Source organism: Pongo abelii, chromosome X (assembly GCF_028885655.2).
Source record: "Pongo abelii isolate AG06213 chromosome X, NHGRI_mPonAbe1-v2.0_pri, whole genome shotgun sequence".
Taxonomy (NCBI): Eukaryota; Metazoa; Chordata; class Mammalia; order Primates; family Hominidae; genus Pongo; species Pongo abelii.
The window spans coordinates 134,704,535-134,731,373 of NC_072008.2; the positions used below are offsets into that span (position 1 = coordinate 134,704,535).

At 37.5% G+C, this 26,839-nt stretch overlaps 1 long non-coding RNA gene across 1 annotated transcript in view; it reads right to left on the reverse strand.

The window, feature by feature from the left end:
* The window catches only part of LOC129053040 (uncharacterized), a 620,941-nt gene that overhangs the window by 458,784 nt on the left and 135,318 nt on the right, over positions 1-26,839 (reverse strand). Inside the window, exons 3-5 of the long non-coding RNA XR_010139049.1 lie at positions 18,948-19,015; positions 18,072-18,197; positions 6,545-6,656 (exon numbers count right to left, since the gene is read on the reverse strand). This is a non-coding gene — a long non-coding RNA (uncharacterized LOC129053040). The remainder of the gene's footprint in view (positions 1-6,544; positions 6,657-18,071; positions 18,198-18,947; positions 19,016-26,839) is intronic.

Sequence of the window (26,839 nt, forward strand, 5' to 3'; positions counted from 1 at the left end):
ACTGCATTAAATGTCTTCAGGACACCTCTACAATTTGGAACCTCTCCTGTAGTAGAATATTATTTGCAGCATCTAATTAAGCATACTTTGCACATGGCCCTGGAAGCCAGGGTGTGCCCCAAAATGACATCATCCTGCACCCTTACAGTACATTGAAAACCTTTAGCCATTACACTTGAAAATTGAAATCAATTTCCCTTTCCAAACTGTGCCTTCAGGGCCAGGTGTTTGTAAGGTTATTTTGGAAGTAAAAGTGTCTCCACAGTTCAATGGAGCTGATGAACTAGGATGTAGAAAACCATCCCACTGACAAGCCTATGCACTTGAGGCTGAAATGAGAGAGTTTCTGTTAGTGAATGGGTTATAGGCTGGCATTCAGATCTACTTATAAGGCCATCCTGTGCATGCTGGAGGCAACATCCACACATTTTCCTCTTAAGTACCTTGCACTCCTCAGGGTATGGGTGAAATACAGTTGCTTTAATTACCTTGATGGCTTCAGAATATTACTCTTAAATGACTAGCAGTTAACTCCTGGGTACATAAAAGATCCTCTTAAGCATCTCCTGGAGACACTAAGCTGCTCTGGAAATAGGAAATAGAAAGATCAAAGAGGACTCAGGTGTCTGAAATGGAGGGAAAAAACAATTATAGCAAGGATTCTTTAACATCAGTATGATAAATCTGCAGATTGTGAGACCCAATGTTTAGGAGATTCCAATTCCATAAGTTTGAGATGGAACATAGGAATCTGCATTTTAACAATAATTGTAGGTGATCCTGATGCAGTGGTTTCATGACCACTCTTTGAGAAGTAAATAGAAAAAGAGTTTTAATTCAGAAAATTCAGGAAAAAAAATGGAAACTAAACTATCTGAAAAGGCAGACATTATTTACCCTGCTGAAGAATAATAAGTAGCCTAGGCAATGGTAGTCAAAACTTGGCAAAAAATAAATAAATAAATAACCAAAGAAGTTGGCAAAAGTTGCGTATATTACACTAAATATATCATTAAATATATAAAAAGCCCTAATTTTGTAGAGATTAATTCCCCATCCTAATATCACCACCTTCAGTGCATTAGTAAAAGCAACAATCACAAAGACAAAGTTCAGTGTACAATGTGTGATTGTCTGCACACATAGTGGACAATCAATAATGGACAGATTCATGGGCAGATAGACAGTAGCATGAGATTTTTACATGGGAGAGCCTCAGGAGACAGTTGGAGGCAGGGAGAGGATATGATTCATAGTCTATAACCACAAAACTCTCTACTATCTTTGGATGGCACCACAGGCAAAGAATAAGAAGTGCACTGGTGGTACACCTCCCCATTATGCTCGCTTCTAAAAGCTGTTATTTTTGGCAGTTACACTAAGTCCTGCACATTTTCTGACCCTCCCTCAAATCCTTTGTTTTCTGTCCCTTACCTATTTATTACACATGCAGTGCAAGTGGGCCGGGTGGATTTCATCAAACTCAGGTCTTTGCCTCACATACAAGGCTAAATTGGTATACTAGCTACCCAGAAAAGAAGGAAGTTGCAGTACATTCCATAGAAAAGAAGATACTCTGACTGAGGATAGATTCTGGGAAAATAAGCCCTTTCCACAGACTCCTGGAACTCTGAAATATGAAGAAAATGGAGTCAATAAACCTAGGAACGCAGGGGTCAGTGAGGCAAAACCAATGAGCACGTGAGATGAAATAAAAAAGACCTAGATCTGAATCCAGGCACTACCATGGGGAAACTGTTAGACCTTAGAAAGGGAATGCAATTCCTCTGAGCCTCAGTTTTCAGATCTGTACATTGCGAATGACAATAATTTTGTCTTCTACAGGATTATTCTGAGGATTAAATGAGGTTAATATAAAGAATATAACACAATGCCTGGCACACGGTGAGTTCTCTACACAAGCAATCATCTCTATACCTATATGCCACAAGCCATAGCATATGAGGAGATCATGTCTGTAAGAAAAAAAGAGAAGCAGACTTACCTCTGTCCCATCCACGTTGCCTTGGTGATAGAGGAAGGTGGGCTGGGAATTGTGTACTGACGCTAATTATATATAAATACCTCAGGTAGTGTTTTTATTATTATTGCCAGCTGCTGGAGGCTTTTATTGCTAGTGCCTGCTCTTCTTCCCAGGTGCTGCCTCTTTATTCTTCTATCTCTGATGGTAAGACTAAGCCTCTTGGAAAGTGGCATCATTTTCTCTGTATTCTGTATCCAGATCGACTTTGGCCAAAATGCAAAAGCTAACTAACATCAGGCAAAAATCTAGCTAATGCCAGGTAGTAACTGGAATAACTAGCAAGTGAGAGGGTTATAACAAAGTTGACTTTCACACACACACTTTTTCAAACATGCTGGTTCATGAATTTCACTGGTATTGACTGTCTGTATTCCACACTCTCATCAAATCGAAAGATGTTTTGTAGAGCCTGTCAGGAGGATTACTCTGGTATTTTCTTGTTCTCATGAATAACTGTTGGGGACTTTATACACTTTCAGAACTAGTAGTGATGCCACCTTACATTTGTATAAGGATAGTGGTTTGCAAATCATTTTCATGTAGACATTCCTCATGATAACTTTGTTGTAGAGGCTGTGTGGGTGTTGTTATCCTTCCCCTCATTTTACAGTTGAGGAAACCGAGGCAAGGAAGGAAAATGAGTGTTAATTGTACATCTAATATCTGCCAGACATTTTACATGAATTATCCCACAGAAATTCCTATCACTGGCAGGCAGGTGTTATTCTTTCTCCATTACAGATGTGAAAACAATACTGAGAGGGGAAATGCCGTGGTCAAAGTCACATTGCTAATAAGGAGCACTTCAGGGGTTTTAACACAGCACCATTTCATTTCAAAACACATGCTCATCTCAGCACTACACAGTACCTCCCAGGTGGGTATACTTAGGGGCAGAACCAGTGTTCTTTCCCCAAGATCAGTGTTTCTCAAACATCGATGTACATGTGAATCACCTGTGGATTTTGTAAAAGTGCAGATTCTGATTCACTAGGTGGAGAGTGGAGCCTGAGATTCTACATTTCTAATGGGCTCCCTAATGATGCCTATGTGGTTGGTAGCTAGTCTGCGGACCAAACATTGAATAGCAAGGTCCTAAGTCACAGCAGCAGCTCTCAGACAAAAGAGAGGCTTACACAGGCACAACATACTCTTTCCTAGTTTTGGACAAAAAGGCAAATAGAAGGTTATAGTCTTGTTTAAAATAGGGTCATTTTCTATGTTTGTACACACATATGGTCAGCTAGGAATCTCTGGATTTAAATTCCTTATCTGTGCAATGGGTGCATTTTCAGCATTTTCCTAATTTGCCTCATCACAAGAACCTGCTTGTTGAAAATGCAGATTAGTGTTCACACTCTAGATAAACTGAATGGGTATCTTTGGTGATGGGTTCTAGAAGGCTGCATTTCAATACTCTCCCCACCTCTGCGCCAAACCCCTATCAACTCCAATGTGGATGGCACCAGGTTCAAGAGGCCAAAGAAGAGACCCAGATCCAGGAAATGAGACATACGGTTTTAGTGGGGGCTTACATACAGGGAAAAGACACCAGTTGTGGAGGTCAGGGCAGGATAACCACACGGCCTGGTGATGGCAGGCTGGGCAGAAGAACTGCAACCACTTGAAAAGAAAACATGTAGTTTATATAGCATTTTTACTTAGTACCTTCTGCCTAACAACCTCCACCTGGCAAGCTTCATTCAACCCAAAATTCAGGGCTTTGATCCCCTGTACAGCCAGTTTTCCACTGGATAGGCCATAGATTTAGATGTTCCTCATAGACAAGGAATGACTCTCTGGGCTGGCTACTCCCAGGTTCCCTAGCTCAGAACACACTCTCAAGTGAGTCTGCCGTATAGTATCATTCTCAGGGTATGCTGAAGTTATTGCTATCAGCTGCATTTACCCTACACCCATGCAATTCTGATGCCTACTAAAGCATTGGTTAAGAAGGGAAGCAGCAAAGATTTCTGTAAAGGGCCAGATAGTAAATATTTTACAAAATTATATTTACAAAAACAGGGCCAGATTTGGCATGCAGGTCTCAGTTTGCCAAACCTTGGATTAAGGGATTAAGAGATCTTATGTTTGGGGAAGGCAAAGGACTGAGTAGGTACCACAGACAAGTGAAACATCACAGTTCCCTCTCTTACCCCATAAAGTATCTGAAGTAACTAAGAAGCTTGGAGGGTCAGAGAGGGGATTTTTACACAAGGTTGTGTATAGAAGAGTGATAGAGACATAAAGAAAAGACCCAGAGAAAGACAATGATTTTTTAAAATGAGAGACAGATGAGATTAACACACTGAGGAAAGAGACAGACCCCAATAAAGAGAAACGCAGAGGCCAGAATAGTGGCACATGCCTGTAATCTGAAAACTTTGGGAGGCCAAGGCAGGCAGATGGCTTCAGCCCAAGAGTTCGATACCAGCCTGGGCAACATGGAAAAACCCTGTCTCTACAAAAAATACAAAAATTAGCTGAGTGTAGTGGCACACAATTGTGGTCCCAGGTACTCAAGAGGCTGAGGTGGGAGGATCACTTGAGACCGGGAGGTCGAGGTTGCAGTGAGCCAAGATTGCACCACTGCACTCCAGCTTGGGCAACAGAGCAAGACCCTGTCTCAAAAATCAATAAAAAAACACAGAGACAAGCAGGCACTCACGGAGACAAGACACTGAAAGAGGTAATCTGAAGTCACCAAACGCAGGGTAACAGAATCAACAACAAGAATAGTAAACAAGGCAGAATTAGGGCTCAAAAAAGGGAGAGAGCAAAAAGGCAAGGGGAAAAAGCAAACACCTTATGAATAAATAAACGCTGAGCTCAGCTTGTTAAAAAAGGCAAAGTGCTGTCAGACAAGGCACTCTTCCTTCATTCCCCTATGCAGAACATGGGTGAATTCAAAGCACCACTAGTGAGATGGAAAATGCATGAGACATAACGCTGATATTTTCTATCTGCTTTTAACTCTTGGCTCCTTCTGATAAACACCACACCCCTTCCCGCCCATCCCCCAAACACACACAGAGCAACAAACTTCTCCATTTCTTGAAACTCACTGGCCTAGACGGAAAACACTACACAGGGTGCAGGGTGCAGAATATAGAGCAGGACAAACACTCGAAGTGAGGAGAATGTTGTTTCTTTATAAATAGTAGAAGTAGACAATGGAACATTTCCTATGAAGGCAAACACGTCATCCCCCTCACTTGTCTTCCTGGGATCGCCTTCTTCACAACACTTTTCCTTCTGCCATCAGTACTCCGGATCTGAGGTACTATGTACTGCTATGGCAGAGGCTATCATGAAGGAGATTTGATGCCATTTTTAACGCCTAAAAGACATTTTTTTCCCTCTGAAAGCCCTGGCCTTAATGTTATAGTGACTAAAAGAATACGCTGCTGCTGCTTCATCAAATCAAGACAGCATGCTGATCTCAGCCCATCCTCAGTGGGTTAAGGGGTCCTCTGACAGCGAAGTACAGCTTTCCTAATGTCAAAGGAAAGACATTAGAAACAGCAGCTGGGGGCATGCAAAGAGCAGTTCCCAACTGAGCTCAGCTAAGATCCCCTCCTGATAGATTGGGCAATAGTTCTGTTGGGGTGGAAAAGGGGGTTGGTCTCTAACTTTGATAATGATATAACTTTGATCATGTAAAGTATTTAATACTTAGCACAAAATACTGGTAGTTATTGTAGTTATTATCATTACCACCTATTACTGTTACTCAGGGATCTTCAGGATTACCAATAGAGTGTAGGATAGGATAGTGACTATTAAGAGCTCAGGTTTGGCAGCCACACTTGAGTTTCAAAATGTGCCCTACCACTCCTTTGTAAATGTTACCAGGTCACTTGGGTGATTACCCAGAGCAGTGGTCAGAGGATTTATATAAGATAGATACTAATAGTCAAGTGTCTGGGATGCCCTACCCTTGCCTTGTCTCACTGCACCAACAGGGAGTTGCTGACTGCTGTGTGTGAGGGAAATAAAACAGATTCATTTCCCTGCACACTTCACTGAGGGGTAGAAGTGGCAAGGAACTCACATATATGGCAGCAGGTGGGAGCAGGAAAGACCATACTGAGCAATTCGAATTGCATTGCAAATGACACTAAGACCAGAAAATTGAAGTTTCTGCTGCCTCGCCAGGAACTGGCTAAAGGGCAGGACAATTAAGATAAAGGTATAGTCCCCCAGTGAGTCAACAAGTTTTACTCTTATCCTCATCACTGCCACAGACCTTCACCTTGGACAAGGCGGGGATGCTTAACCCTAACCACAGCCTGAGCACCCAATCTTGACCAGCTGTTTTTAAAATCACGACAGGGACCAATAAAATGAAGGCATCTGTTTGCTTTATCCCTACAGAAAGAGAAACAATTCAAAGTAACATTTAGGGGCAGTGGGCGGGTTGCATTATCTTTGTATATGAAAAACAGCAAATAACAAACTGGAGTTGTATAAAGGAAAAAGAAGTCTTGCCTCAGTTACCTTTGGACAGAAGTTTCTTCCGCAGGGCCCAAGTGTTAGGCTGACGGCTACTTTTGACTTATTGGCAGAAATGTAGAATGCAATGTCCAACGTGTATACTCTGAGGCTCCACCTTTATAACACAGCAAAGGGAGAGTGAGTTACTGATCTTTCCCACTTATCAGGGAGCCTCATTGTAAGACAAAGGAATTCTTTGCATGTTGGCCTTATGGGCTAACTTTAGCATGACCCTATGGCATAACCGTTTGACTTTTTTTAGGAACCAGGTTCAGAGAAACCTGGGTTCAAGTCCTGGCTGTCCTACTTCCTAGCTACAAGATCTTAGGCAAGAGAATGCACACTCTGAGCCTCACATTTCCCATCTACAACACAAGGATGGCACTTATTTCGCAGAAGTACTGTGAGGGTCAAATGAGATCATGTAAAGTATTTAATACTTAGAACAAAACACTGGTAGTTATTGTAGTCATTATCATTACCACCTATTACTGTTACACAGTTATCTTCAGGATTACCAATAGAGTATAGGATAGGATAGTAATTATTAAGAGCTCAGGTTTGGCAGCCACACTTGAGTTTTAATATGTGCCCTACCACTCCTTTGTGCCTTTGGGCAATTTGTTTATCTCCTCTGTACCTCAGTTTCCTCTGTAAGTTTATGATAATAGCTGTGCCTGCCTCACAGGATTGTGAAGATTGAGTGAGCTAACATATGTGAAATACTTACAAATCGTGCCTGGCACAGAGTAAGTGCCATGTAAATATTAGCTACTTTTAGTAGTATTTTCATAAACATCTTGAGGGCTTGGCTCACAGGTCCCAATGGTGACTGGTTTTAGCTAACAGCATGTTCTCAGTCTGTGTTTCTAACCCTACTATCCCCACTGAAAGCCTAAATCCATCCACTAATGCTTCATCCCACAAATTAGGGCATGAAACCACATCTGGTCATTAAGATTCTTCTGTCAGCAAAGGCACATGCCATCACACTTCTCCAGAATCCAACCCTCTGTCATCTCCCATTTGAGAATCACTAAGATACTATAGTTGCATGTGTCATGGTAAATTATGTTACATCAATAGGTATATCAATAGGACAATGCAAAAACAGACACAAGTGGTTGTGGCATGTAAGAAAATGATAAATAAGTCCCACGAATTTCAAAAGACAGTTTTCTGAAGAGAGGGCAGGTGGTAAGCCTGGAAGTGAAATGAAAACTGTTCACAAATTGAAAGACAGAGAGAGTTTCTTCATTCCGGATTTGCCACTTGGCCAAGTTGGAGGTCCACACAATTTATATTTAGAGGGTTCCGTCTACTCTCTCAGTGTACCCAACGTAGGGATTGGCTGTTGTGGCACCCCAGCTAGGCCCATCTTCTCTAGAAATGATCTTTTCCCCAAAATGCCACCCCACACCACCCCCCAGCCCCACCCACACAGCTCCCTCCTATCTTTCTCCCAAAGCAAAATTCTACTTCCTCAATATCTGACCTGGGATATACAAGGCTGGTCAAAGCTTAAGGCATTGCACTTCCCAGGGATATATTCCATTTTTAAAACCTCTAAGAACATGGTAATGCTTTAAACCTAGGAAAATGTTTCTCTGAGAGAAAAAAAAATTCAGAGAATTTTGATAGACAGAGAGATATGAAGAGATTAGACTAAAAGAGGCCTTTGGTAATGCCAATTAAATTTATTTGGTTGTTTTTCAGCAAATATATATTGACACTATGTGTTAATTCTTTCTTAGACCTTGGAACTTTAGCAATAAAAATAAGATAAGGTTCCTGCACTTAGGGAGTTTACATCCTATAGGAAAAAAATAACCAAGAAAATATAATTTTAGATTATGTGAGCAATATGAAGGGAATTTATTTAGCAGAGTGATGGGATAACGGGTAACAGGCATGAGAGTGATTGAATATTTATATAGTATGGTAAGAGATGATTTATTTGAGGTCATGACATTCGACTTAAGATTTGAATGATGAGAATGGAATCTGCCAGACAGAAGTCTGAATTATGATGGAAACCATTCCAGACAAGGAAGGCAGCAAGGTCAAAGGCCATGTAAGGGGAATTAATTTGGTATTTTAAATGAACAGAAAGAAAAGTCATGTGGCTGAATTATAGGAAACTGGGAGGGGAGTGATAGGAGATGAGATTAGAGCAGAGACTGGGGCCAGATAATATAATAGAGCATTTGGACTTAATTCTAATGGGAATCCTTTGGAGGGTTTTCAAAACCCTCAGTCAACAAAAGGGTGACATAATCTGACTTACATTTTTAGAATAATAAAGCAGAAATAATATGATAGGAGACATAGGCAGGGAGTAGGTCATATAGAGGCTTCTAGAGTAAGGTGAATCATATCACATTGGTCCACAATTCTTACTTTCTTCAAAAAGTAGAGGAAAGCTTCTGAAATGTGTATATCATAGCTTTGATAGCTTAATCTTTTTGTGGGCAAAGAACACCTTGTTTCCTTAAAATCAATTTTTTTTCTCATTTTGTTTCTACTTTATTTACTCTCCGAATATCATAAATGACTTCCTCCCTGCAAATCATTTTTTTCATATGTTATGTCCTTGAAATTTATGTATCAATGAACCAAATAACTTAGCATTTGAACTCGTTTCTTATTATTTCATAGAGAATCATTGTTCGTTCATTTTTTTTTCTTTTTCATCTCAACCAGTCTTTCACCCAGTGTGGTCCATAATCACTGTACGAGCCTATAAAAGCAGCATATTCTTAGACCTCAACCCAGACCTACTAAGTGAAAATCTCTGAGGGTAGAATCTTGTTACTTGCATCTTTCAAAAATTATCCAAGTGATTCTGATTCACAGTAAAGTTTGAGAACCACTGTCCTATATTTTTCATGTTTTTGCTCCTACTTTTGCCTCTTTCTGGGATACTATTTCTCCAAACCTGTTTAGAAATTCCGCATGTGGTTCAAGGCTCACCTCAAATGTAATCTTCTTTACAAAAACCTCCCTCTCCTGCTTCCTCTTATCCAGACAAATGTGACCTTTCCTATTGCGATGAGTATGGAGCAGGGTATGGCAAGATGTTAATACTGGGGTTCAGGGGACTGTTAAATACACTGATAGAACAGCTGCCATGGAGCTGGAGGAAAATTGCTGACCTGAAGTCTGACCTTACTCAGATTTATTTTATGACAGTGGAATCACAGACTTACGAGGCTTGCTTACTGAATTCCCAGAGACTCTGGGCTAGAATAAATCTTAAGGGCCATAGTGTATTTTCCTTGACAGTCCATGCTATGTGCATGTCTAAGACAGGTTTCTCTAAGGTTCTCTGCCTGAACATTCTGTGGACACCTAGGTCATACACACTTTGTATCTCTTTTTTTTTTTTTTTTTTTTAATGTAGATTGTTAGGCTCAGTGTCAAACCTACTGAATTGGATCATCATGGGGTGTGGTCCAAGAATTTGACTCACTTTCATTAATGGTTGATTATGTTATTTCACTATGTTGTTCATTGAGAGCAATTAGAAAAAGGGGACAAAACCAAACAAAGCAAAAGCTATGTAAAGACACTGAAGCAATACCAAGGGAGAATATTCAGGGCCAAGATTGGAAAGAAGGCAGAAGGCAGAAGAGGTGAGCCTAGCATTTGGGGTTCCTCTTTCCCTCAAGACAATCGTTAATTGTGAAAGAAAATGCAGCAGTTTGTCTCTCAGAAGCTAAGAAAAATGCACTGGAATCTCACAGGGCTGGAAGGAATACAAATTGAAATTTAGATTCTGCCAAGGGTTTCTGTTAAATGTCGCAGATTTTCAATTGGTATCTTCAAATGGCTATACCCTAACAGTGAGGGTGAAGCAGAAACAGCTGAAACCTCAAATGGCTGAAGCCTAGCTTTGAATCCCTTTAAAGTAATCTGCCCCTAGCCTAACTGCATGCCAGAAACAAAAAACAAATTATCTCTAGAGGAAGAATAACATTATTCAGAATTTTGACTATCTTTATAATTATTCATACATGAAGTGTGATATTTAATCGAAACATAACCGTTAACTCTAAGGGATAAGAACTACCCAAAAGCTAAGAAAAGAAAATTGAAAGAGATTTATAGGGGATCCAGATATTGAAGATACCAGGCTGAGAATCAAAGTAATTATGACTAATAGGTTTATGGGTTTAAACAAAAAGATGGAGAATTATGATAAATAGCTGGAAATCCTAAAATAAAATTAAAATTCTAGAAGTAAAAAATATAATTTATCAAATTAAGGAATAAATCCCTGAGTTTAAAAGCAAATTAGACAACACAGAAGACATTAAGGTAGGTAATATACAGACCTGTGCAAAGCATGTAGAGGCAAAAATGGAATGCAACTAAAGCCATGCTTAGAAAGACAAGTACTTTTCAGTGCACATATTAGAAGAGAGGCCCAAAAATCTGTTATTTTGGCATATATCACAATACATTAAAAGAAACATGAAAACCAGAAGAAACCTGAAGGACAAAATAGCAAAGATAAAAGCAAAAACAGAAAACATCCTTACCAAGGCCAACAGTTGTTTTTTTAAGACTAATAAAATTGATAAGCCTCATTACAAAACAGAACCAGAAAAAAAGAGACACTACCAGGAGTGGAAAAGAGAATGTGATCACAAATATTTCAGACATTTGCAAAGAAATAAAATATCATGAACAACTTTTTGCCATTAAGTTAGAAAATTTAGATGAAATGAAAAATTCCTTAAAAAAATTATAAAAACTGACCCAAGAAGTAAAATAATATCTGAATTCTTCTCTACCCATTAAAAACATAGCATCTTTAATTTAAAGCCTTCCAGGTCCAGATGGCTTTGCTGATTAATTACACAAACATTTAAGAGAGCAATAATTCCAATCTCACACAAATTCTTCCAGAGAATAAGAGAAGATATAATTTCCAATAGTTTTTTCTTTTTTTTTTGGTGGCAAGCATGACCTTGATAACAAAAGTTGATAATTACATTACAGGAAAAGAAATCCATAATCCAATCACCCATGAATATGGACAAAAAATTCCAAAATTCTTCAACAAAATCTTACCCAACTGAATCTAGTCATATGTCAAATGAACAATCCATAAAAAACAAAACCAAATCATTGTATTTCAATATATAAACAGAATCAAGAAAAAAAAATCTCAAATGAGGCAGATAGAGCATTTTATAAAATTTAGCATCCATTTATAATTTTAAAAACACTTTGCCAACTAATAAAAAAAGGAACATTGTTATTTTAACAGAATACATCTACATAGAGTTTATAGCAAACATAATACTTTATTTTTTATTTTTTATTATACTTTAAGTTCTAGGGTACATGTGCACAACGTGCAGGTTTGTTACATATGTATACTTTTAAGGTGAAATGATGAAAGCTCTCTTCCTGAGATCAGGAACAAGACAAGAATGCCCCTCATCACTGCTCAGATTCAGCATTATACTCAAGAAACTCACTGGAGCAAGAGATCAAGGAAAAAAACAACAAAAGTTGAAGGACCAAAAGGAAGAAAAAAACCTCTCAATATCTTCACATGAAATAATTATATATTTAGTAAATATAAAATAATTAAAATTAAACTATGATAATTAATGAATTTAGCAAGGTGATTACATATGTCAATATACACAGATTGATTGTATTTCTATATACTATCCACAAATAATAAAAATACAGATTTTTTTAAAGGTAATATTTTTAAAAACACAAAGAAAGAGAAAAGAAAAGAAAAAGACTAAATACCTAGGAATAAACCTAATGAAAGGTGTTCTATTTAAAAAAACTCTAAAGCATTATTGATAGAAATTAAATAAGACTGAAATGGAGAAATAAAGTCAGGGATTAGGAGAGTCAATATTTTTAAAATGTTGATTTTCCCAAATTGATTTGGCTACAGATTTATCTTAATTCCAGTTAAAATTATAATATTTTGGTGGATGTTAGTAACATAAATCTAACATTTAATTGGAAACACGGAAACATAAAACATCAAGAATGGTCAAGGCAATCTTGAAAACAGAGAACAGTACTGGAGCACTTATACTACCAGATAATCACTACTTATTATGAAGCCGCATTACTTAAGACAGCGTGTTATTGGGACAGATATAGATAAAGAGATCAATAAAACATAATATGAAGTCCAGATACAGAACAATACATATGTGGATACTTGATTAATGACAAATAGGTCTGGAATGCAGTGGAAAATGAAGTTCTAGATTACTTGTATATATATTGGGAAATAGTGAAACATGATACTTACACCATGTACAAAAATAATTTCAGGATGGATTATAGATCAATATGTGAATAAAACTGCAAAGCTGTATTAATAATATAGAATAATATTTTCGAGATCTTGAATAATTCTAACCTGAAAAAAAATATGATGAATGGGAATTTACCAAATTTAAATAACTTAAAAAGAGATACTACAAAGAAAGTGAAAATACAAGGCACAAAATGGCTTTTGCTATATATAACTGACAAAGGGTACATATACAAATTAAGAATATCATCAACATTACGTTGAATGAAATAATCCATATAAAAGAGTGTACAGACTAGATGACACAAATTTTATAAAATTCAAAATATGCAAGTCTAATCTATGTGGTTAGATATCAAGATAGTGGTTACCTCTGGGGAAGCCGATGGGGATAGTGAATCTAGGAAGTAAAGTGGGGCTTGGGGGACTTGTAATGTTCTTTCTTTCTTTCTTTCTTTATTCATTTATTTATTTATTTATTTATTTTGAGATGGAGTCTCACACTATCATCCAGGCTGGAGTGATGTGGCACGATCTCGGCTCACTGCAACCTCCGCCCCCTGGGTTCAAGGGATTCTCCTGCTTCAGCCTCCCGAGTAGATGAGACTACAGGTGCCTGCCACCACGCCCGGCTAATTTTTGTATTTTCAGTAGAGATGGGGTTTCACCATGTTGGCCAGGCTGGTCTCGAACTCCTGACCTCAGGTGATCCACCCGCCTCAGCCTCCCAAAGTGCTGGGATTACAGGCGTGAGCCACTGTGCCCGGCCTTGTAATGTTCTTTATTGACTTGCGTAATAATTATAACAGGTGTGTCACTTTGTGGTCATTCACTGTCATGTTTAAGTCTGGGTCATGAATGCCACTTCATATTACATTGGAACTAATAATGGCTTCTTGGTTGACTCAGCCCCCTCACTACCATGCCCATATCTCTGTTGTAAGCTCACTTGCACAAAGCTTAACATTCAAAGGGTGACTAACATTTTATTGACATGAAAAAGAACTAGGTGTGTCTGGGGGCGGGCAGAGAGAGATAATAAGGAAAAAAGTAGGGATATGAAAAACGGGGTATCCTTCAATACCACACTATTTAGGAACCACATTGTCAAAAAGCATAAGAAGCCAAAACTTGGAATAGCCATTCCCATTGCATGTCTATTCACCTACCACATATAATCAGATACAACAGAAGTAAAAACCATGTACATAAGATTATTCTCCAGCTTTTTCCTTATATGTTTTTAGACATTTGCCTACACACATAAATACACACTAACATAAGTTTATCACCATCACCATCCCTGCTCCTAATATTCCCTTCTTTAGTATCTCAATGTTAGTATCTCTATTTCCTCACTGATAAAACAATTAAAACAGTTTGGGTCACAAGCTATAATACATGACCTTAAAGCCCAGGAAAGACAGGCAAGAAAGATTCAAACAGAAAAATATCTAGTCCAGTAGTTCTTGAAAACTTTAATGTAAATTAAAATTACCTGGAAGACTTTGTTAAAATACAAATTCGTAGGCCTTTCTCATCAAGAGTCTACATTTTAAAAGCATCACAGGTGTTTCTGCTGCAAGTGGCTTATGGGGAGGAATACTGATCAAACTGAACATCCTAACTCCCCTCAGGATTATTATATTGCCATGCCATATATATTAACTCTGGACCTATTTTTAAAATTTATTTTCAAGGAAAAGAAAAATCTATAACATTTACCAGGCATCATAATAATCGCCTATTTTCTAAAAACTTTCACTTAGATTTGATTTTTTTAATAATACAATACCATTGTAACATACACTAAGTGAACCAGCTATTTAAAGGAACCCCATGGTGAATCCTTCTGTAAAGTGAAAACAATTCCCTTGATTTATTGTTGCATAAATCCAGATTTTCATATCTGAATTCACCTGCTGGGGAGAAATGTTCTACCCATTGTCTAGGTCCTCTTTGCTAGCCTTCTGTTCAATATGTGGCCTTCTCACAATTCTGTGATTTACATGGAGCAATTTAGAGAAGTAAACAAGTAGTGTTGCATGTTTAACTAGACTGATTGGATTGAAGGGCTGCCAGTAGCTAGCAAAACAAAAGATAAAAGGGGCTCGGGCCTCTGTATAGAGGGAAAACAAAATAAAAAGGAGGAGGCTACCACCAAAAGAAGATGTCTATAATGCTGAGAACCGTAAAGAGATAGAGCTATGAAGCTCAAGAGCCCCAAGCTTCCGATATTGTTTTTCACAAGCTGGAGAAGGAATTACCTGCAGGATAGAGTCACCAGTCCCTTCGATGGCAAGGTAAACTTAGGGAAATCTCTAATCTGATCTGGGATATGATCACAGAGGAACTAGGAAGTGAAGACTTGTTAGAGATGCACGAAGGGGAAGATGTGAGTCTGAAAGAGGCTATCTTTCAAGTCTATTTCACACCTATAGAACCAAGGTTATTTGTATGTTTCTTGTCTCTTTAACACACTATGAACTATAATAACAACAAACCTATAGCAAATTAGATCTCAAATCCAGTGAAAATAGTCAGAAAATATGGTATATAAACTCACTACTGAGGACAGAGTTGAAGTTGTATCCCTCTGGCCACAGCCCATAAAGAAACCCTGATAACATCATAGCAGCAAAGACAAAATGAAACTTTTTGAATCATAGAGTCTACATGTTAGAATGAACAAGAATCCAACACTATGTCTTCTTTGCCAAATACCTAAGACACAAATGCCTATCATGAAACCTGAGACATTAGTATATAAGCACAATAAATGAGAAGATTTGGACAAGATTCTGAGGACCATGTGTAGCACATTGTTAATTTATAAAATTGTCAATTCCCTTCCTCTTTATTTCCTACCAGTCTGAACTTATTTTCAACAAGACACCTTTCTTAAAATATGAAATGCCATAATGGGCTAAGGTCCAATTTGCCGCCAATTAAATTAAATACATTATTTCTGCACATTTAGTACCTGCCAGTACTGGGGAGGACACAAACATGAATCAAACACGACCTTTGTGTTAACCGGAACAGCCTTTTCCTTTCAATATGGAGTTGCAAAATTACCTTCCTTATTGATCACACCCTTAGTAATATACCATTAGAACTCCTACTTTAAAGGGAAAAACAGTTCATAAATGATATAAGATGTGCACAAATGACCTCAATGTGAAGAACAAGTCAAAATGCCACAGATTTCTGGTAAGTCCTATGAAATTCACCAGTTGTTTTAAAATTAATCACAACAGTTAATCAGAAGAAGAAATGCATAATTCATAAAATTTTATTTTTCTTAAATGACAGCAGTATATATCAAACCAATCCATCTGAGAGACAGCTGGAGTCCTTTCTCACATTGTCAGGCACTGTCAAGATCAGGGGAGTATATGTAGCATGGCATCAAATACTAAAATCATCCTATACTCAAAAGCCAAACTCTTCATCATTCACATCCACGGGAAAATAAATATAGGAAACTAAGAGCTGAGCTTCTGAAGTATAGCTCTATCTTTAATTGCCCGCTTGGCAAGGCTTCCTGTCCCATACAAACACTATACACCAGTACTCCAAAGTCAGCCACAAACAGAAAGGGCTTCTCTTCCCAGAAATGCCATCATGCCCTGGAGTCCAAATTAACAAGAATTTAGCCATCACAGGATCTGATTATCTTCCTTTTTGTCAACCTTGTGGAATTGCCATAACTCCTAAGCATTCTAATTTTCTTTGAATCCTTTTCCAGTGAATATTGTAGATATGATACCCTTGATGTTCTTTTTCTTCTTTTGAAACATATTTATATATATCCAGTTCATGCTATCTTTTAGGGCTAACAAGTTTCATCTATTAAAGCAGTGGTTTTCACATTTTATTTTAGGAATGGAAGCTTTTCTTTTTACCCCAAATGGTCAAGAAATCAAATATGTAAGACAGATCAAAGTGAAGCTAGTCCGGTTGAAGCAGGGCTGTGGATGTGTGGAGCCCTGCTGCCTGAGCCTCCCTCTCCTCCCCAGTCCCTTAGTGGCTCCTCGGGGGGGCTTTGCAGAACTCCTAGGTAAAAGATATCCTTTTAACTATTATTATATCAGGAAGAAAATGTTATTTTAATAACTGGACAGAATTCCTCAGAGAAGAAGCAATAATATTTGTTACAAAATAACTTGATAGTCGATTGGGCATAAAAGGTGAGATCAGGAGAACCTGCATTAGAAAGAAAAAGCTTAAAATAGAGCAAGTTTAACTTTCCTGCATAAAAATTTAATAAGAGTTTGTGGTAAGGGAGAGAGGTAAAAGGACATTTGTGATGCTGTGAAATAAGCCTCCTTCAATTCCCCAAACACAAAAAGCTCATATGGGTGAGTATGTGTTGTGAAAATCAAAGAAATGTGGCTAAGCCCCCAATTCTGGGCTGGTGTGGAACAAAGGAAAGGAAAGAAAAAAACAATGGAAGGAGAAAGAGGCCAGTACGAATGAAAACTCATTAGAAGCAAAACATCAGAACTGGAACTAATAATAAAATGTGAGTCCCTTTTAATTTCCAGGAAATGAAATGGGAGGGCAATGAACTTCCAACAGAATATGGGCTAGGCTTCGGATATAATATTATCTAAATTTCAAAAACTGCAACTTAAGACTTAGGTCCAAAATGCTTCTATTTGGCACACGAGGGGACTGCGACATCTTTCTGTCTGAGGTTGAAATGGAAAATAACTGAAAAGATCCCTCTCTTCTTCCTAAGTCTTCTTCCAAGTCGTTAGCCCTTACACAGAGAGACAGAGACAAAAGAAGAGACAGAGAAAAAGAGAGACTTTCTTAACACTCCTAGAAAAAAAGCGGAGAAAAGGAAGAGGAAGATGAAGGAGGAAACAAAAGTAGAAGAGGAGAAAAGACAGGAATAAAAACAACAAAAAAAATAAGTGTTATGACATAAAATGAGGTAAGTAGGAGACTAGGAAAAGAGGGGAAAGAGTAAGGCATGGGTAAATTTCTATTCAAGTAAGGAAAGCCCCTTTTACAAATGAACTTTTCTCCTCATCCAAAGTGTAACTTAGAAAGTCCAAAGTCCTGAGAAAGCATGGCTTATCCTAATTCCCTTTATCACCCAATCTGCAATTTGGAGAAGAAGGGAGCTGAGGGTTCTCCATTATTTTTCCCTCTGAGGATTTCCCTTTGGGAGTGGGAATTGGAGGAAATCTTGGAAAAAAAATAACTTACCCTTGAAAACATCTAAGCCTTGGTATCAGCCTATCATTGCCTCTCCAAATTACCATCTCATTCTTCTCTGCATGGAGTTTCACCTTCTCTTTAGTTCTTGAAAGAGTTCTGAATCACTTTCTTCAACTTGAAGAGAAAATATTACCTTTTATAAGAAAAAAATATCATGCTATTCTCCCTTTCATGTTTGCTTATGATTAACTTGGTCATGAAAGCTCTTTCCTCTGAGATATTTACTGTGACATGTCATCTATGCTGCTATAATAATTCCAACAATTATCTCTTTGCCATATCTCATTATCAGGCCAGTACCCAGCCAGAGCCACACAGAGCAGTAACATAGAGAAAACATTACTCTTCTGCTTCCTTAAAACCTGTGGTTTCCAATGTTTTAGAAATCTAAAGACCTTTAACAACATGTTTGTGAAACTATTCTCTGCCAAATACCATTTAATTGAGAAAATCTATGCTAGTAAATAGTGATTGAACTGAATAATACTTTCCCATCAACTTGTACTTTATTAATCACGGAAGCGACATGCATTTATTTAATCAATGGTAGCACATAAAGTAACCATATATGTTACTTATTCAGTCCACAGACAGTGCTTGGTCCTCAAATACATCCTTGGTCCCTTGCAATAATGCAATGCTTTTCCTCTTCCCAAGATGTCTATGGCTTACACGTTGGAAACCAGTGGGCATTTTCTAATTGGAACAGCCTTTTCCTTTCAATGTGCAATTGCAAAATTACCTTTTCTACTGATCACACCCTTACTCATACATCTTCAGGACTCAAACTTTCAGTTTGGGCCACACATGCATATTCTTATTTATATGCCTTAGTTGTTTTTCTCTCCAGAAGCGGACTATTACCTTGAGAGTAGGGTTCCACAGCAATTTCTTCTATTTCTCATGCCTCCCACATATCACACTTCAGGGCCCTGCAGAAATTATACTCAATAAATTCTGGTTATATGAAAAAAATCACTCTCTGTTTTCTCAATGTGTCCAGGTACATTCTTTGTCACCTCTTTCACCCTCGAAGTATGGAACTGCCTATAAATCCCTTAACACATCAGGCTATCTCAGATCTTTGTGAATTTGCACATTCTAGGTTTCCTCACCAACTGGACTAGGAGATTTAGGAGGCTAGGTAAATGTCTTTCTCAGACAGTGTAATATTCACAATGCTTCATTCTTTTATTCAACAAATATTTGTTAATTATCAATAGCTGTTCTTCTAAGACAATCTGTAAACTCCTTGAGAAAAACAACTGTATTTTTAACATCTCTAGATGACTAGGACACAGTTCCTGGTGCATAATAGATGGTCCGAATATGGTGATTGAATTGATTTATCACAGCTATTGTAAATGCAACCCACCTTTGCCTATAATCTGAATGTCTTATGTGTAGAAGACCAGCCAGTTAAAGATTTTGGCATAGACTTTACACACACACACTACTCCTCCTGGAGCTACTCATCTGGCCTCAGAGAAAGATTGTTTTTTGCTTCTGCATGTTAGTATTAAAAGTTTTGAAATATTTCCCATTAAAAAGGCAGCTACTGAAGTAGTTAAAAGACATTGGAATCAGACAAATCTAGGTATAAATTCTGACTCCATCACTTATTACTTGTGTGACCTTGGGGAAGTCACCTGATTTTTCTGAGTCTCAATTTTATCACCTACAAAATGTGGAGGAAAATAATCCCTATTCTCCATGGTAAATATGTAGCAAATAATTTGTCAGACAGTAAGTGCTCAATTAATATTAGCTAACAATATTGAAAAGTATTGTTAAGGTTTATTATATATCCCTAAAAGAATGCCACAGGCCCTGAATAAAACACATTTATCACTTAAATGTAGCCCTGTAAATCCTCACCCACTCCTCTCCCAAAGTCCTTCCCTAGTCAGGGACCAGGACTAAACAACTGCTTGCAAAACGTACAGGAATATTCCCTTGAGCTTTCAGAGGCTTTGGGACACTGATCAGTGTCATCAGGACTACCTCTGCATTTAGTGCAAAATATCCCACAGGACACAAGGCAAATGAGGCAGTTCATTATCTGGAGGCTGGCTTTCTGTGAAGAAGCACCTTCTCTTCTCCATTAAAATAAATATTGTGACATTTTGAATATCTGTGTTTTTCAAACGTCTTGTGATAAAAAAAAAAAAAAAGGACGAGAAGCCTTTAAAAAATCAGAAGCTAGGCTAAGAGTGAACAGAAATCTTGCTAGAATTATTACTAAGGAGACTGATTATATGCAGATGGCCTGGCAAATGGTGGGTAGGGGGAGGTGTTAGCAGCCTGGAGTGACTTGGAAGCTGGCAAGCAAGGAAAGGGCTAATTGGAAAAGGGCCATTTCAAGGATTCACTGTGCTGGCAGGAAGTCACAAAACATGTCATCACCCTCACTTTCCTCACTTTTTTGTTTCTTCTGATTTCATGCAGTTAGTTGTTAGAGGTAAGAGAAGGCATAGACTGTCTCTGTTTGGCTAAGTTAGAACAGACTCTAGGCTCCAGGTCAGTGGTTGGCAAACTTTTTCTGTAAACAGCCAAGTAGTAAATAGTTTATGCTTTGCAGACCATATGGTCTCTGTCACAATTACTCAACTTTGCTACCGTGGTGCAAAAACAGCCATAGACAATAAGAAATGAATGGCCATGGCTATGTTCCAATAAAACTTTATTTACAAAAACAGCCTGCTATCTGAATTGGGTTCATGGGCCATAGTTTAACCACCTCTGCTCCAGAAGAATACATCTGAGGGAGCCAAGAAAAGATACCGAAAAAGAGTATTTTTGGAAAATAGGAACAGCATGTGCAGATCCAAGATCGTGAGATTATAGCTATTATCTAGCTATATGATCTTGGGTAAACTATAAATCTGTTTATATCTTAGTTTTCTTATCTGTGAAATGAGCTAGTTAGAGTTGATTATGATAAACAAGATGATTAACATATCTATCCCTTTACATAGCAATCTTTCTTTTTGTGGCGAGAACACTTAAGATTTGGTCTCTTAGCAATTTCAACTATAAAATACAGTATTATTAACTTTATACCTCATGTCATACTTTAGATTTCTAGAAGTTATTCATTCTACCAACTGAAACTTGTATCCTTTGACCAACATCTTCCTATTCCCTACCTCCACCCTGGCCCCCTTTACCCCTAGTAACCACCATTCTACTCTATGCTTTCATAAATTTACCTTTTTTACATTCCACATATAAGTGAGTCACATACCATTCATCTTTCTGTGTCTGGCTTATTTCACTTAGCATAATGTCCCCTGGGTTAATACAAAGGCCCGGCATGTGTTTCTACAATCTGCCATCAATTGGCTGGAAGTTGAGCTTTTCTCTTGCACCAAAGATGGCTTCAGATATGTTCCCTATATATATGATGATGTTTTGGCTTTTCTCTTCTTGTGTGTGAGAGAGAAAAAAGGGGAGAGAAAGAAGGAGGGAAAGAGATTTCATTTGCTGAGAAAATGGAGGAAGAGAAGAAGGGAGGGGAGTTTTTAAGAGACAGAGCTGAGTCATAACAGCTTCTGCAAAATCACTGGAGTCAAATACAGCAAAATGAGATCTAAACTGGGATTTTAAAAACCTACTATTATCTCATCTGTTATTCTGAATACCCTCAAAAAGCTGATAACATCATGGCTAGCTAGCATCTACAGGGCAATTTTATCCAAGCCCGCTGGTTTTTTTCTAACAGCACCTGCAAAACTAGACTAAATTAACTGAAAGACTATCCTGAATTATTAGCACTGCCCCGGGGACTCAAGCAGTGGTGTAGGATGGTTTCAATGACCAAAAATAAAAGGAAAATATGATAAAACCATCTCACTTCAAATAATTTTACCATTCATAATGGCCACTAAAAGACAAATTAAAGGATTTATGCCCTAGTTAGTATTTCCTTTCTTTCTGAGATCTTACATGCAGAAGCAGATAATACTGCACCATACCAGTTGTGTAGCAAATGTAAAAGCAGAATATATATGTCAAATATAAGGATTAATTTAAAGCAAGAAATAGAATTTATTGAAATAGTGTATTATGGAATGAAAGGAACAGTTAAAAAGCCAGAACCTAAAGGAACAGGAACTCAGTTAGTTCCAGGGATCACAATAACAGAAGGTTTTTGACCTCTCTGACCCCCCACCCCCACACTGAGGTAGCCAGTATCCTAAAATTTGTCGATCATCATTTCATTCCTTTAAAATTTTACTAAATTCATATGCAGCCCTAAAAATACATTTCAAGTTTTACAGGTTTTAATTTATGTAAATGTAATCACATATGCATTCTTATGTGACTTTTTTTACTTACATTATATTTGTAAGATTCATTCATGCTGATATGTATTGTCATAGTTGATCCTTTTTTTTTTACAACTGTATAGTATTTTACTGTGTATTCACACAGTAAACACCATGTTTTATTTACTATTCTCCTGTCAATGGATATTTGGGTTGTTTCCAGATGTTTGCTAATAAAACAATGTTGTTGGAGGAGGGAAGGATAAATACAGCATTGAGGAATTATAAGGCAGTGAAACAATTATGTATAATACTACAATGAAAGATACATGTCATTATACAGTATCGAAACCCGTAGAATGTACAACATCAAGGGCAAATCCTAATGTAAACTATGGACTTTGGGTGATAATGATGTGTCAATGCAGGCTTGTCGATGGTAACAAGTGTACCACTCTGGTGAGGGATGTTAGCGGTGGAAGAGGTTATGCATGTGTGGAGACGGAGTGTATGGGAACTCTGTACTTTCTGTTCAGTTTTTCTGTGAACCTAAAACTGCTCTAAAAATAAAGACTATTAAAAAAGCAATACCATTATACAAGCATTCATTCAGTAGAGAGTCATTGAGCTTTTACAATGGACCAGAAACTAGTCTGGGCCCATGGATTTCAGTAGTAAAGCAGCAGACAAAAATGTCTGGCTTCAAGGAGTTTATATTGCAGTGGGGGAAAACAGCATATTAGATGGTGCTAAGTGCTATGGATAAATTTAGAGCAGGAAAAGGGGTTAGGGAGTATAGGCAGGGTATAATTTTAAAAGAGAGTGGTCAGGGTAAGGCTTACTGAGAAAGTGATATTTGAGTAAAATCCTGAAGTAGATGAGGGAGCAAGTCATTCTCCTCTTGGTGAAGAGTGTTTCAGAGATTAGCAACAAATGCACAAGTCCTAAGATAGAAGCATTTCTAGAGTGTTAAGAAAACAGCAGAGAAGGTTCTGAGGTTGGAGCTGAGTAAGCAAAGAAGAGAGTCAAAGGACATGAAGTCAGACAGGTAATGAGAAGGTGGGCAGAATAGATTCTGTAGAACCTTTTAGGTAATTGTTAGAATTTGGGCTTTTATTCTGGGAGAGGTGAAAAACTACTAAACATGTATTTCTAGAATATATGTGGTAGTATTTCTAGAATATATATGGTAGAATTATTGGATCACAGGGTATACATATCTTCAAAATCACTAATGAATACCAAATTATTATCAAATAAAACCATATCAATATACACTTTTATATTTATGAGTATATAAAAGATACTCATAGCTATACAACTTCACCAACAGTGACATTATCAGGCTTAAATATGTTTGCCAATCTGTAGATTTAAAATGATGTCTAATTGAGGACATAGTTTTTATTTTCCTGATGACTAATGAGACTAAGCTTTTATTCATTTTTTCATGAAATAATTTTATTTCAACTCTTCACGTCATTGGCATATTTTTTTTTTACCAAAACCGAGCCATTTTTTGAGTCACATTATATTTTCTTCTAAGTTGTTTAAGATCCAGTTTTTTAAAAATCTGTGCATGATGCTTTCACTGAAATTTTTATCCTAAGCCTCAAGTAACTTTCTGATTTTTTTTTATTTCTGCAACATAATCACTTTCAGCATTTATAAGACTTTAAAATTGGGGAATAATTTACATGCAGTAAAATGCACAGACCCTTAAGTGTAAAGTACTTTCATTTTTGACAAATGCTTACAGCTGTGTGACCCAGATCCCTATCCAGATATAAAACAGTCTATTGCCTCCAAAAGTTTCCTTTTGTCCCTTTTGAATCCTCTCCCCAGTCCCTGCACCCGGGGCCAGAAGTTGTAGAACTTAGTATGAATAAAATCGTACAGTATATATGCTCTCATGTCTGCCATTTTTTACTCACTATATTTTTGAGATTTATCCATGTCTTGTATATATCATTGATACTTTACTTTTTAGTGACGAGTAGTATTCCATTGTATGAAGACAGTTTGTCTATTCTCCTAGTAACAGATATCTGGACTATTTCTAGTTTGATGTTTTTATTAATTAATCTGCTGTTATGGACTGAATATTTGTGTCCCCTCAAAATTCATATGTTAGAATTGTAACCCTCCATGTGGTAATATTAGGAGGTGAGATTTGGAGGAGGTAATTGGGTCATGAGGGTGGAGCCTTCATGATTGGCATTAATGTCCTCATAAAAACATGCCCAAGGATGCTGTTTAGCTTTCTTTTGGTTATGTGAGGGTACAGTAAGAAGTCAGAAGTGTGCAACAGAGAAGAGTCCTCATCAGAATCTGATCATGCTGGCACTGTGATCTCTGATTTCCAGACTCCAGAATTATGAGAAATTAATATTTTATGTTTAAGCCAACCAGTCTGTGGTAATTTTTTATAGCAGTCCAAAAGGGCTAAGACAACTGCTAGGACCATTCTTATACAGAGCTTGGTGTGGACAAATGTTTTTATTTCTCTTGCTTAAGTACCTAGTAGTGTAACTGCTGAGTGAGGGAGTAAAATCTGCCAAAAAAGTTTCTAAAGTCATTTTATACTTCACACTCTTACCAGCAATGTATGAGTTATAGTAGTTCCAAAGTCTTGCCAACATTTTATGGTGTCAGACTTTTTCATTTTAGCCATTTCAGAGGGTTGTATCTCATTGTGAACTAGTGTCTTATTGTGGTCTCTTCATACCTTTATTTGACACTTGTTTTTCCTATCCTGTGATGTGTCTCCCTAAGTCTTTAGCCCATTTTTCTATTGAAATGTTTGTCCTTTTTTTTAATTCGGGACAATTATTTATATTTCTGGCTTCTCATATTTTGTCAGTGTGGTGTGTTGCAAATATATTCTCCAGTTTATGGCTTATCATTTTATTTTCATGAAGATGTCTTTTGATGATCAACAGTGATTTTTTCCCCCAGTTTTATTGACGTATAATTGACAAACAAAAACTGTATATGTTTAAAGTATACAACATACTTCATAAAATGTTTTAATATGCATATACATTGTGAAATAATTACCACAAACAAGCTAATTAACATATCTATCACCTCACAAAGTAACATTTTTTTTGCAAGTGGTGAGAACATTTAAGATCTACTCTGCAATCTATCCATCTGACAAAGGGCTAATATCAAGAATCTACAAGGAACTTAAACAAATTTACAAGAAAAAATCAAACATCCCCATCAAAAAGTGGGCAAAGGATATGAACTTCTCAAAAGAAGACACTTATGTGGCCAACAAATATTTGAAAAATAGCTAATCATCACTGGTCATTAGAGAAACTCAAATCAAAACCACAATGAGATACCATCTCACGCCAGTTAGAATGGCGATCATTAAAAAGTCAGGAAAGAACAGATGCTGGAGAATGTGTGAAGAAATAGGAATACATTTACACTCTTGGTGGGAGTGTAAATTAGTTTAGCCATTGTGGAAGACAGTGTAGCGATTCCTCAAGGATCTAGAAGAAGAAATACCATTTGACCCAGCAATCCCATTACTGGGTATATACCCACAGGATTATAAATCATTCTGCTATAAAGACACCTGCACACGTATGTTTATTGCAGCCCTATTCACAATAGCAAAGACTTGGAACCAACCCAAGCACCCATCAATGATAGACTGGATAAAGAAAATGTGGCACATATACACCATGGAATACTATGCAGCCATAAAAAAGAATGAGTTCATGTCCTTTGCGCGGTCAAGGATGAAGCTGGAAATCATCATTCTCAGCAAACTAACACAGGAACAGAAAACCAAACACCACGTGTTCTCACTCGTAAGTGGGAGTCGAACAATGAGAACACATGGACACAGGGAGGGGAATATCACACAATGGGGCCTGTCGGGGGGTGAGGGGCTAGGGGAGGGATAGCATTAGGAGAAATACCTAATGTACATGACAGGTTGATGGGTGCAGCAAACCACCATGGCACGTGTATAACTATGTAACAAACCTGCACATTCTGCACGTGTATCCCAGAACTTAAAGTATAATAAAAAAAATTACATGTTAGAAATGTGTTCTCTTACTTGGAAAATATGCTGTTATATGAAAAAGGCATGTTGCAAAGAGATGTTATAAGATTACCTTTTCCTTTGAAAATGTATCCCTATATATTATATGTGCATACCTCACACATACATATGTGTGTATACACACATATGCAAAGTTATTTCAGCTGAGAGTGTAGCTGAAGGGAACATGCTATGGTTTAAGACACTGTATGCTGTGGAGGAAAGTCAATTCCAATAGTTTGTTATAAGAGCTCACATATTTTGAATCAAGGCATTCTGGTAAGAACATGAGTTATTTAAATTAATATCTCACTTTTCTAAATGTATAGATTTACATATGAAACATGTTTTGCCTATGGTAACTAAAGAATTCATCCCTATTTGTATTATCTATGTTGACTGAAGTAGACAGCCCT